This window comes from Tachyglossus aculeatus, chromosome 4 (assembly GCF_015852505.1).
Source record: "Tachyglossus aculeatus isolate mTacAcu1 chromosome 4, mTacAcu1.pri, whole genome shotgun sequence".
In the NCBI taxonomy this organism is placed as follows: Eukaryota; Metazoa; Chordata; class Mammalia; order Monotremata; family Tachyglossidae; genus Tachyglossus; species Tachyglossus aculeatus.
In genome coordinates, this window is record NC_052069.1 from 65,029,974 (window position 1) to 65,043,925 (window position 13,952).

The window sequence follows — 13,952 nt, forward strand, 5'->3', positions numbered from 1 at the left end:
GTGTGACTTTAAGCAAGACACTTAACTTCTCTGTGCCTCAGTTACCTCATCTGTAAAATGGGGATTAAGACTGTGAGCCCCACGTGGGACAACCTGATTACCTTGTATCTACCCCAGGTCTTAGAACAGCGCTTGTCACATAGTAACGTTTAACAAATACTATTATTATTATTATATTGTACTCTTCCAAACACCTAGTACAGTAAGCACTCAACAGATGTCATTGATTAATTGACTGATTGACTGGGGTAAGCCGACATCCAGCTCTTAGAACAGTGCATTGCACATAGTAAGCACTTAATAAATGCCATCATCATTATTTTGTGACCTTGGGCTCGGCAGGAAAGGAAGTTTAAGAAAGGAGCTGAGCCGTTCTACTACTTCTGCTTAAACGATCCCCTCTCCAAACAAGCCCGTGACCCCAAAACCAAGGCCTCTAAAGGTGATGGACGGAGGAGGCATCCTAAAGAGTAGAACTATTGCAGTGGCTAGTACAGCTTGTCTCTTTAAACCCCCTTACCTCCACCTCCTCCAACTGGTCCTATGAAATACTACTTGGTTTGGGCTGCCAGAAACTAACTCTAACCTTGTGAAGAGGAGGAGGAGGAGGAGGAAGACGAGGAAGACGAGGAAGAGGAGGAGGACTCATGAGCTGGTGCGAAGAAAGCCGAGCCCTTGAAAAGCAATATGTCATAGCGGAAAGAGCATAGGACTGGGAGTGAGGGAACCTGGGTTCTAATCCCAGCTCCACCACTTGTCTGTTATGCGACCCCAGGCAAGTCGCTTCACTTCTTGGTGCCTCAGTTTCCTCATCCGTAAAATCGAGATTAAATACTTTTTCTCTCTGCCCCAGGTTTATGAGCCCCAAGTGGGATAGGGACTGTCTCCTCTTCCAATCAATCAATCAATCAATCAATCAATCGTATTTACTGAGCACTTACTGTGTGCACAGCACTGTACTAAGCGCTTGGGAAGTACAAGTTGGCAACATATAGAGACAGTCCCTACCCAACAGTGGGCTCACAGTCTAAAAGGGGGAGACAGAGAACAAAACCAAACATACTAACAAAATAAAATAAATATATTAATTAATATTAATATTAATATTAATTAATTAATTAATTTCCACACTGTAAGCTCCTTAATAATAATTGTGGCACTTACTATGTGCTAAGCACTGCAGTAAGCACTGGGGTAGATACAAGATAATCAGGTCCCACATGGGGTTCACAGTCTAAGCAGGCAGGGAACACGTCTATCGACTCTGTTGTAATGTATTCCCTAATGGGTTAGTACTGTGCTCTGCATACAATAAGCCCTCAATATCGTTGATTGATTAATTTATATCTCTATATATTCCCTCCTGAACATTCTACCCCACTGCTTACTACCCTGCTTGGAACAAAGTAAACACTTAAATGCAATTATTATTTTAATAATAATTATGATTGTTAGACCAGCCTAAGGTTTTCCCGTTCTGGCCTATGGTAGGAGGACTAAGGAAAAAATCAGAAGATCCTTACAATGGCTGGAGGCAGGAAGGGCCAGACAGGAAGCTGATTACTAGGAGTACTTGTACTTCCCAAGCGCTTAGTACAGTGCTCTGCACACAGTAAGTGCTCAATAAATACGATTGATTGATTGATTGATTGATAGTAGTATTTATTCAATCGTATTTATTGAGCACTTATTGTGTGCAGAGCACTGTACTGGGTCGAGAAGCAGCGTGGCTCAGTGGAAAGATCGCAGGCTTGGGAGTCAGAGGTCATGGGTTCTAATCCCAGCTCCGCCACTTATCAGCTGTGTGACTTTGGGCAGGTCACTTAACTTCTCTGTGCCTCAGTTACCTCACCTGGAAAATGGGGATTAAGACTGTGAGCCCCACGAGGGACAACCTGATCACCTTGTATCTCCCCCAGTGCTTAGACCAGTGCTTGGCACATAGTAAGCACTTAACAAATACCAAAATTATTATTATTATTATTACTAAGCGCTTGGAAAGTACAATTCAGCAATAAAGAGAGACAATCCCTTCCCACACCAACCTTACCGTCTAGAAGAGGGGGAGACAGACATCAAAACATGAACTGTCCAAGCACTTAGTACAGTGCTCTGCACGCAGTAAGCACTCAGTAAATACGTTTGAATGAATGAATGAATATATACAGATGTACATTAAGTAGTAGTAGTAATTTTAATTAAATGTCTGTATTCAAAGCACTGCACTAAACACAGGAAAAAAGTAAACAGGAGAGACCTTGGACACAGTCCTTAGGTCCACAGAGGCTCAAAGTCAAAAATGGTGGGAGAGGGGAAAGAGACTGATGAGAAACACAGGAAGAATGATAAAAACACAAAAACAACATAATAGACAAGAGTGAGCCCACTGTCGGGTAGGGACCGTCTCTATATGTTGCCAACTTGTACTTCCCAAGTGCTTAGTACAGTGCTCTGAACACAGTAAGCGCTCAATAAATACGATTGAATGAATGAATGAAAGCTGAACAGCTTTGCCTGAGTGGAATTTCTAAGCCCAACAGTGCTCAGTGCTTAGAAAAGTGCTTGGCACATAGCACTTAACAAATACTATTATTATTATTATTATTATTATTATTATTGTTATTATTATTATTAAACCCAAGAGAACAGTGACAAGCTGTGGCAAAGAGAAGGGCAGACTCGCATGGATGAAATAAATGGGAATCGGACAGAGAAAGGTGTTCAGCACAATTTTGTTTGAAAACAATTGCTGGAAAATGGATTTTCAGAAAAATACTTTGGTATACACATCAACAACTCAATTGTGAAACAATTGAGAAATAGGAAAAACATACTGTTTTAAAATAAAAACAAAAGCAATATCTATGTATAGCTGTAAAACCTATTTCCAAAATGGGATATATTTGTGATACCAGGGTAAGAAAAAAGTAAAAAAAAGGCTCTACATAGATAGATTATAATTTGGATGAAGAAGCGGTGTCACCTAGGGGATAGAGCATGGGTTTGGGAGTCAAAAGACCTGGGGTCTAATCCCAGCTCCTCCACTTGTCTGCTGTGCGACCTTGGGCAAGTCACTTATCTTCTCTTTGACTCAGTTATCTCATCTGTAAAAAATGGGGATGAAGACTGTGAGACCCATGTGGGACATGGACCTTGTCCAACCTGATGAGCCCCACGTGGGACAACCTGATGACCTTGTATCCCGCCCAGCGCTTAGAACAGTACTTCGCACATAGTAAATGCTTAATAAATGCCATTATTACTGTTAATTAATTACTATCTATCCCAGCGCTTAGTACCTTGCCTGGCAGACAGCAAGCTCTTAACAAAAATGATTAAAAAAAGATAGCAGATATTAAATTATATAGCAGAGATGTAGATATACATATCTGTATATATATATATATATGCACACAAAGACATACACCTGTATACGTATGCAGGTATTTAAAAATGCATGAAAAAGAGATATATTTGCAAAAAGGGGAGAAAAATATCAGTAATGGTTGTAGTTTCAAGTTTCTAAAATAATATGACAAATCCAGAACTGCAAATCTAAGGTCAATAATAACTAATATTGATATTCTTTTTCAAGAGAAACGTTTAGCTATCACTTCAACACACATTAATGTCAGCTGCCCTAATACTGTACAAACAACAGAAAATGATATCAGGAAATGCGAATCAGTTGTTCCCTGGTTAATGCTAGATTTTTTCCAAGGAAATCGGGAAAGAATTCTGAGATCCTGATAGACAATGTTTACTGAGATATGCTACATTATTGATTTGACAGATGTGACAAATTCTCATATGTGAGAGCTTCCTAAGTTCACCGAATATTTTCTCCTCTTTGATTGACAGGAATGGATGTGAAATGCTATTACTGGTTCCCATAATAATAATAATAATAATAATAATAATAATAATAATAATAATAATAATAATAATAATGGCATTTATTAAGGGCTTACTATGTGCCAAGCACTGTTCTAAGTGCTGGGGAGGTTACAAGGTGATCAGGTTGTCCCACGGGGGGCTCACAGCCTTCATCCCCATTTTACAGATGAGGTAACTGAGGCCCAGAGAAGTGAAGTGACTTGCCCAAAGTCACACAGCTGACAATTGGCAGAGCTGGGATTTGAACCCATGACCTCTGACTCTTTTCCACTGAGCCACGCTTGCTTCTCCATTGGTTCACTGCTAAAACGTTATGATAGCACAGAAAGCACTCAGGAAAGCTTAACAAATACCACAAGTATTATTATTATTATTAGGTCTTCTGTGCTCTTCCATTACATCACGCTGCTTCCCAAAACGAATATAATGAAATGTATCAATCAATCAATCGTATTTATTGAGCGCTTCCTGTGTGCAGAGCACTGTACTAAGCGCTTGGGAAGTACAAGTTGGCAACACATAGAGACGGTCCCTACCCAACAGTGGGCGCGCAGTCTAGAAGGGGGAGACAGAGAACAAAACATATTAACAAAATAAAATAAATAGAATAGATATGTACAAGTAAAATAAATAAATAGAGTAATCAATCAATCAATCAATCGTATTTATTGAGCGCTTACTGTGTGCAGAGCACTGTACTAAGCACTTGGGAAGTACAAGTTGGCAACGTATAGAGACGGTCCCTACCCAACAGCAGGCTCACAGTCTAGAAGGGGGAGACAGAGAACAAAACTAAACATATTAACAAAATAAAATAAATAGAATAGATATGTACAAGTAAAATAGAGTAACAAATAAATACCAATCAATCAATCAATCAATCAATTGTATTTATTGAGCGCTTACTGTGTGCAGAGCACTGTACTAAGCGCTTGGCAAGTACAAGTTGGCAACATATAGAGATGGTCCCTACCCAACAGTGGGCTCACAGTTTAGAAGGGGGAGACAGACAACAAAACCAAACATATTAACAAAATAAAATAAATAGAATGGATATGTACAAGTAAAATAAATAGAGTAATAAATTAATACAAATCAATCAATCGTATTTATTGAGCGCTTACTGTGTGCAGAGCACTGGACTAAGAGCTTGGGAAGTACAAGTTGGCAACATCTAGAGACGGTCCCTACCCAACAGTGGGCTCACAGTCTAGAAGGGGGAGACAGAGAACAAAACCAAACATATGAACAAAATAAAATAAATAGAATAGATATGTCCAAGTAAAATAAATAAATAGAGTAATAAATACGTACAAACTTATATACATATATACAGGTGCTGTGGGGAAGGGAAGGAGGTAAGGCGGGGGGGATAGAGAGGGGGAGGAGGGGGAGAGGAAGGAGGGATGTATATAAATGAACCTGCTACTCCACTGCAACCAACTGCAAAAGCTACTTGGAAGCGCTGGTGACATGTACAAAGGGCAAAGATAACAGCCCCAGTTCTCACTGTTTCCAAGGCAACTTCACCTTCCCTTCCCCACAGCACCTGTATATATGTATATATGCTTGTACATATTTATTACTCTATTTATTTATTCATTTATTTTACTTGTACATATCTATTCTATTTATTTTATTTTGTTAGTATGTTTGGCTTTGTTCTCTGTCTCCCGCTTTTAGACTGTGAGCCCACTGTTGGGTAGGGACTGTCTCTATATGTTGCCAACTTGTACTTCCCAAGCGCTTAGTACAGTGCTCTGCACACAGTAAGCACTCAATAACTCAGTAAATACGATTGATTGATTGACTGACTGATTCACCCGAGACCCACGTTCAGTCCCTGTGAACAAAACCACCGGTTTCTGGAGAGGGAACGAGTTATGAGCCACCAGCTCGAAGACGAACTTCAAGAGCTGGCAACGTGGGAGGGTTGAACTGGGGCCCATGCTATCGATTTGGAATTCTTGGCGAAACAGGGTGCCCAAGTTGGTTAAAAAAAAAAACAGTCTGAGGTTTTGGGATGGCCCTTCTTTAACCCTACCAGCATCCCCAACTTCCCAGCGCCCTATGAGCAAGGGGAAGCAGTGTGGCTCAGTGGAAAGAGCCTGGGCTTCGGAGTCAGAGGTCATCGGTTCAAATCCCAGCTCTGCCACTTGTCAGCTGTGTGACTTCGGGCAAGTCACTTAACTTCTCTTGTACTTGTACTTGTACTTCCCAAGTGCTTAGTACAGTGCTCTGCACACAGTAAGCGCTCAATAAATACGATTGATTGATCGATTGATTCTCTGTGCCTCAGTTACTTCCTCTGTAAAATGGGGATTAAGACTGTGAGCCCAGATCTACATCTCTGCCCCTGCTCTCTCCCCCTCCCTCCAGGCTGGCATCTCCTCCTGCCTTCAGGACATCTCCATCTGGACGTCTGCCCGCCACCTCAAACTCAACATGTCCAAGACTGAACTCCTTGTCTTCCCTCCCAAACCTTGCCCTCTCCCTGACTTTCCCATCTCTGTTGACGGCACTACCATCCATCCCATCTCACAAGCCCGCAACCTTGGTGTCATCCTCGACTCCGCTCTCTCATTCACCCCTCACATCCAAGCCGTCACCAAAACCTGCCGGTCTGAGCTCCGCAACGTTGCCAAGATCTGCCCTTTCCTCTCCATCCATACCGCTACCCTGCTCGTTCAAGCTCTCATCCTCTCCCGTCTGGACTACTGCATCAGCCTTCTCTCTGATCTCCCATCCTCGTGTCTCTCCCCGCTTCAATCCATACTTCATGCCGCTGACCAGATTGTCTTTGTCCAGAAACGCTCTGGGCATGTTACTCCCCTCCTCAAAAATCTCCAGTGGCTACCAATCAATCTGCACATCAGGCAGAAACTCCTCACCCTCGGCTTCAAGGCTGTCCATCACCTCGTCCCCTCCTACCTCACCTCCCTTCTCTCCTTCTACTGCCCAGCCCGCAACCTCCGCTCCTCCGCCGCTAATCTCCTCACCGCTAGGCCTCGTTCTCGCCTGTCCCGCCGTCGACCCCCGGCCCACATCCTCCCCCTGGCCTGGAATGCCCTCCCTCTGCCCATCCGCCAAGCTAGCTCTCTTCCTCCCTTCAGGGCCCTACTGAGAGCTCACCTCCTCCAGGAGGCCTTCCCAGACTGAGCCCCCTCCTTCCTCTCCCCCTCGTCCCCCTCTCCATCCCCCTCATCTTACCTCCTTGCCTTCCCCACAGCACCTGTATATATGTATATATGTTTGTACATATTCATTACTTTATTTATTTTACTTGTACGTATCTATTCTATTTATTTTATTTTGTTAGTATGTTTGGTTTTGTTCTCTGTCTCCCCCTTCTAGACTGTGAGCCCACTGTTGGGTAGGGACTGTCTCTATATGTTGCCATCTTGTACTTCCCAGGCGCTTAGTACAGTGCTCTGCACACAGTAAGCGCTCAATAAATACGATTGATTGATTGATTGATTGCCCAAGGCCACGCAGCAGACAACTGGCAGAGCCGGGACTAGAACCCATGACTCTCTTACTCCCAGGCCGGTGCTCTATCTACTATGCCATGATTTATTCCCTTTGAAGAGAAGCAAGACTGTAGGCTCATTGTGGGCAGAAAATATGTCTAAATATGTCTGCTTCCTGTTATATTGCTCCCTCCCAAGAGCCCAGCACAGCGCCCTGAAAACAGTAAGCGCTCAATAAATATGACTGAATGAATGAACTCCAAGTCTCATTAGAGAACTGGGATGGGCAAGTCCGGGAGTCTGAGCCCCCTTTTTCCTCTCCCCTTTCCCCCCACCCTGCCCTACCTCCTTCCCCTCACAGCACCTGTATATATATTTGTACAGATTTATTACTCTATTTATTTTACTTGTACATGTTTACTATTCTATTTATTTTGTTAATGACGTGCATATAGCTGTAACTGTATTTGTTCTGATGATTTTGCCACCTGTCTACATGTTTTGTTTTGTTGTCTGTCTCCCCCTTCTAGACTGTGAGCCCACTGTTGGGTAGGGACCGTCTCTAGATGTTGCCAACTTGGACTTCCCAAGCGCTTAGTACAGTGCTCTGCACACAGTAAGCGCTCAATAAAGACGATCGAATGAATGAATGAATGAATGAGCCCAAATCAAGTGATTAGTACAGTGCCTCGGCGCATCGCACTGTGTCTGGCATATGGTAAGAGCTTAACAAATACTATAGAAAAAAAAGTCGTGGGGACCATGGCACCTGTTTGAACAAAGCACAGCTGCTGTTAAAGGCACCAAATGAGTCTCAGGAGTACATTAATTCAGTTGTACTGTACTCTCTCAAGCTCTTAGTACAGTGCACATAGTAAGCACTCAATAAAGACCACCGATTGATTGACTGATTGAATATACTGCAGCAAAACAGTGGGGATCCAGGACACATTTCCTTCAGCGACATCTCTGGACAGACAATCAATCAATCAGTCAATCAATTAATCATATTTATTGAGCGCTTACTGTGTGCAGAGCACTGTACTAAGCGCTTGGGAAGTACAAGTTGGCAAATCGGTGGAGGTAAACTCCTGGGTCAGAAGTATGCCCTCATCATAGCCTATATCCTTGCAGATGTTCTGGAATACTCCTGATCTGTATCAGAGAGGCAATTTAAACAAAGGAACCTAAAGGAAGGAAATAACCATAAATGAAACAGCCACGGGACTATTCACTCATTCATTCAATCGTATTTATTGAGCACTTACTGTGTGCAGAGCACTGTACTAAGCGCCTGGGAAGTACAGAGAAGCAGCGTGGCTCAGTGGAAAGAGCACAGGCTTTGGAGTCAGAGGTCATGGGTTCAAATCCCGGCTCCGCCAATTGTCAGCTGTGTGACTTTGGGCAAGTCACTTCATCATCATCATCAATCGTATTTATTGAGCGCTTACTATGTGCAGAGCACTGTACTAAGCGCTTGGGAAGTACAAATTGGCAACATATAGAGACAGTCCCTACCCACTTCTCTGGGCCTCAGATACCTCATCTGTAAAATGGGGATTAAGACTGTGAGCCCCCCTTGGGACAACCTGATCACCTTGTAACCGCCCCAGTGCCTAGAACAGTGCTTTGCACATAGTAAGTGCTTAATACATGCCATCATTATTATTATTATTACAAGATGGCAACATATAAGCATCAGAGAAGCAGCGTGGCTCAGTGGAAAGAGCCCGGGCTTTGGAGTCAGAGGTCGTGGGTTCAAATCCCGGCTCCGCCAACTGTCAGCTGTGTGACTTTGGGTAAGTCACTTAACTTCTCTGGGCCTCAGTTCCCTCATCTGTAAAATGCGGATGAAGACTGTGAGCCCCTCGTGGGACAACCTGATCACCTTGTAACCCCCCAGCGCTTAGAACAGTGCTTTGCACATAGTAAGTGCTTAATAAATGCTATCATTATTATTATTATTATATAGAGACGGTCCCTACTCAACAACAGGCTTCCAGTATAGAAAGAATTCAGAGCCTAAACGATGAACCTGTTGCCACTGATCATGGCTCAGCCTTACTAAACACTTCTTTTTATGGTATTTGTTAAGCACTGTGTCAGGTACTGTGCTAGGTGTTACAGAAGATATAAGCTAATCAGGTTGGACATGGACGTGTGGGCTCACAGTCTTAATCCCCATTTTACAGATGAGGGAACTAAGGCACAGAAAAGTGAAGTGGCTTGTGGAAGTTCACACAGCAGACAAGTGGCGGAGCTGGGATTAGCCCAGCCCCATGCTCTCTATCCACTAGGCCACGCTGCTTCTCAGCACTTCTCCACATATCCATCATTCCTCGTCTTTCTGAAAATTTTTCGGTGTAAGTCTCCGTGAGTTAGTGTGCGGGCTGGGTTGTAGTAGAACAGTAGCGAGGTGAGGTAGGAGGGGGCAAGGAGATTGAGTACACAGGCAGTACAGACAGGCAGTAGAGAAGCAGCGTGGCTCAGGGGAAAGAGCCCGGGCTTTGGAGTCAATGGTCATGGGTTCAAATCCCAGCTCTGCCAATTGTCAGCTGGGTGACTTTGGGCAAGTCACTTAACTTCTCTGTGCCTCAGTTACCTCATCTGTAAAATGGGGATTGACTGTGAGCCCCCCGTGGGACAACCTGATCACCTTGTATCCCCCCAGCGCTTAAAACAGTGCTTTGCACGTAGTAAGTGCTTAATAAATGCCATCATTATTATTATTATTATTACACGGCAGCAGGGCTCACAGCAGGTTTCCCGCCAGCAGAGCCAGCCACCCTGTCCTGCACTCAAGCATTCATTCATTCATTTGCATTTATTAAGCACTTACTGTGTGCAGAGCACTGTACTAAGCGCTTTGGAAAGTACAGTACAGCAATAAATGGTGACCTTCCCTGTCCACAACAAACTCTCAGTCAGGAAACACAGGCCCTGTTTCCCTGCTTCTCATTCATTCATTCATTCAATCATTCATCCATTCAATCATATTAATGCTCTGCACACAGTAAGCGCTCAATAAATACGATTGATGATGATGATGATATTAAGTGCTTACTGTGTGCAGAACACTGTACTAAGCGCCAGTGTGGCTCAGGGGAAAAAGCACGGGTTTTGGAGTCAATGGTCATGGGTTCAAATCCTGGCTCTGCCAATTGTCAGCTGGGTGACTTTGGGCAAGTCACTTCACTTCTCTGTGCCTCAGTTACCTCATCTGTAAAATGGGGATTGACTGTGAGCCCCCCGTGGGACAACCTGATCACCTTGTATCCCCCCAGTGCTTAAAACAGTGCTTTGCACATAGTAAGTGCTTAATAAATGCCATCATTATTATTATTATTATTATTACATGGCTGCAGGGCTCACAGCAGGTTTCCTGCCAGCAGAGCCAACCCCCCTGTCCTGTACTCAAGCATTCATTCATTCAATTGTACTTATTAAGCACTTACTGTGTGCAGAGCACTGTACTAAGCGCTTTGGAAAGTACAATACAGCAATAAATGGTGACCTTCCCTGCCCACAACAAGCGCTCAGTCAGGAAACACAGGCCATGTTTCCCCGCTTCTCATTAATTAATTAATTCATTCATTCATTCATTCATTCAATCGTTCATCCATTCAATCATATTAAGCGCTTACTGTGTGCAGAACACTGTACTAAGCACCAGCATGGCTCAGTGGAAATAGCACGGGCTTTGGAGTCAGGGTTCATGGGTTCAAATCCCGGCTCCGCCAATAGCCAGTGTGACTTTGGGCAAGTCACTTCACTTCTCTGTGCCTCAGTTACCTCATCTGTAAAATGGGGATTAAGACTGTGAGCCCCACGTGGGACAACCTGATCACATTGTAACCTCCCCAGTGCTTAGAACAGTGCTTTGCACATAGTAAGCACTTAATAAATGCCATTATTATTATTATTATTACTATTATTATTACAATTCGGCAACAGAGAAAATCCCTACCCAACGGGCTCAAAGTCTAGAAGGGGGACAGACAAGAAAACAAAACAAGTAGACCGGTATCTGGAGCATCAAAAGCATCAAAACAGATAAATAGAATTATAGATATAAACACATCATTAATAAAATAAATAGAATATGCACAAATATACACAAGTGCTGTGGAGCAGGAAGTGGGGTAGAGCAGAGGGAGGGAGTAGGGGTGATGGGGAGGGGAGGAGGAGCAGAGGAAAAGTGGGGGTTCAGTCTGGGAAGGCCTCCTGGAGGAAGTGAGCTCTCTGTAGGGCTTTGAAGAGGAGAAGAGAGCTAGTTTAGCAGATGTGAGGAGGAAGGGCATTCCAGGCCAGAGGTACGACGTGGGCCGGGGGTGGATGGCGGGACAGGCGAGAACGAGGCCCAGTGAGGAGATTAGCGGCGGAGGAGCGGAGGGTACGGGCTGGGCTGGAGAAGGAGAGAAGGGAGGTGAGGTAGGAGGGGGCGAGGGGATGGCCAGCCTTGAAGCCGAGAGTGTGGAGTTTTACTTCATCCGAAGGTTGATAGGCAACCACTGGAGATTTTTGAGGAGGGGGTGACATACCCAATCAATCAATCAATCAATCAATCAATCGTATTTATTGAGCGCTTACTATGTGCAGAGCACTGTACTAAGCGCTTGGGAAGTACAAATTGGCATCACATAGAGACGGTCCCTACCCAACAGTGGGCTCACAGTCTAAAAGGGGGAGACAGAGAACAGAACCAAACATACCAACAAAATAAAATAAGTAGGATAGAAATGTACAAGTAAAATAAATAAATAAATAAATAAATAGAGTAATAAATATGTACAACCATATATACATATATACAGGTGCTGTGGGGAAGGGAAGGAGGTAAGACGGGGGGATGGAGAGGGGGACGAGGGGGAGAGGAAAGAAGGGGCTCAGTCTGGGAAGGCCTCCTGGAGGAGGTGAGCTCTCAGCAGGGCCTTGAAGGGAGGAAGAGAGCTAGCTTGGCGGATGGGCAGAGGGAGGGCATTCCAGGCCCGGGGGATGACGTGGGCCGGGGGTCGATGGCGGGACAGGCGAGAGCGAGGTACAGTGAGGAGATTAGTGGTGGAGGAGCGGAGGGTGCGGGCTGGGCAGTAGAAGGAGAGAAGGGAGGTGAGGTAGGAGGGGGCGAGGGGATGGACAGCCTTGAAGCCCAGGGTGAGGAGTTTCTGCCTGATGCGCAGATTGATCGGTAGCCATTGGAGGTTTTTGAGGAGGGGAGTAATATGTCCAGAGCGTTTCTGGACAAAGATAATCCGGGCAGCAGCATGAACTATGGATTGAAGTGGAGAGAGACACGAGGATGGGAGATCAGAGAGAAGGCTAGTGCAGTAGTCCAGACGGGATAGGATGAGAGCTTGAATTAGCAGGGTAGCGGTTTGGATGGAGAGGAAAGGGCGGATCTTGGCAATGTTGAGGAGCTGAGACCGGCAGGTTTTGGTGACGGCTTGGATGTGAGGGGTGAATGAGAGAGCGGAGTCTAGGATGACACCAAGGTTGCGGGCTTGTGAGACGGGAAGCATGGTAGTGCCGTCAACAGAGATGGGAAAGTCAGGGAGAGGACAAGGTTTGGGAGGGAAGACAAGGAGCTCAGTCTTTGACATGTTGAGCTTTAGGTGGCGGGCAGACATCCAGATGGAGATGTCCTGAAGGCAGGAGGAGATGCGAGCCTGGAGAGAGGGGGAGAGAGCAGGGGCAGAGATGTAGATCTGGGTGTCATCAGCGTAGAGATGATAGTTGAAGCCGTGGGAGCGAATGAGGTCACCAAGGGAGTGAGTGTAGATGGAGAACAGAAGGGGACCAAGCACTGAACCTTGGGGAACCCCCACAGTAAGAGGATGGGAGGGGGAGGAGGAGCCTGCAAAAGAGACTGAGAAAGAACGACCGGAGAGATAAGAGGAGAACCAGGAGAGGACGGAGTCTGTGAAGCCAAGGTCAGATAGCGTGTTGAGGAGAAGGGGCTGGTCCACAGTGTCAAAGGCAGCTGAGAGGTCGAGGAGGATTAAGACAGAGTATGAGCCGTTGGATTTGGCAAGCAGGAGGTCATTGGTGACCTTTGAGAGCGCAGTTTCCGTGGAATGAAGGGGACGGAAGCCAGACTGGAGGGGGTCGAGGAGAGAGTTGTTGTTGAGGAATTCTAGGCAGCGCGTGTAGACAACTCGTTCAAGGAGTTTGGAAAGGAATGGTAGGAGGGATGTGGGACGATAACTAGAAGGTGAGGTGGGGTCAAGAGAGGGTTTTTTTAGGATGGGAGAGACATGGGCATGTTTGAAGGCAGAGGGGAAGGAACCAGTGGAGAGTGAGCGGTTGAAGATGGAAGTTAAGGAGGGGAACTCCTTACCCAGAGAAAACTCCCATGGTTGCCCATCCACCACCGCATCTGACAGAAACTCCTCACCACTGGTTTTAAAGCGCTCCATCACCTTGCTCAATAAAGCGCTCAATAAACTGCACAACTGACTGACACTCCCACTTCCATGCACACCAACCCATGGAGACGTCCCTCCACAGACTTTCTGATCTCCCTTAGGCAGAGGAGATAGCTGGGTTCAGTTACTACTAGGGTGACCATACCCTGGTATAGCCAAGATA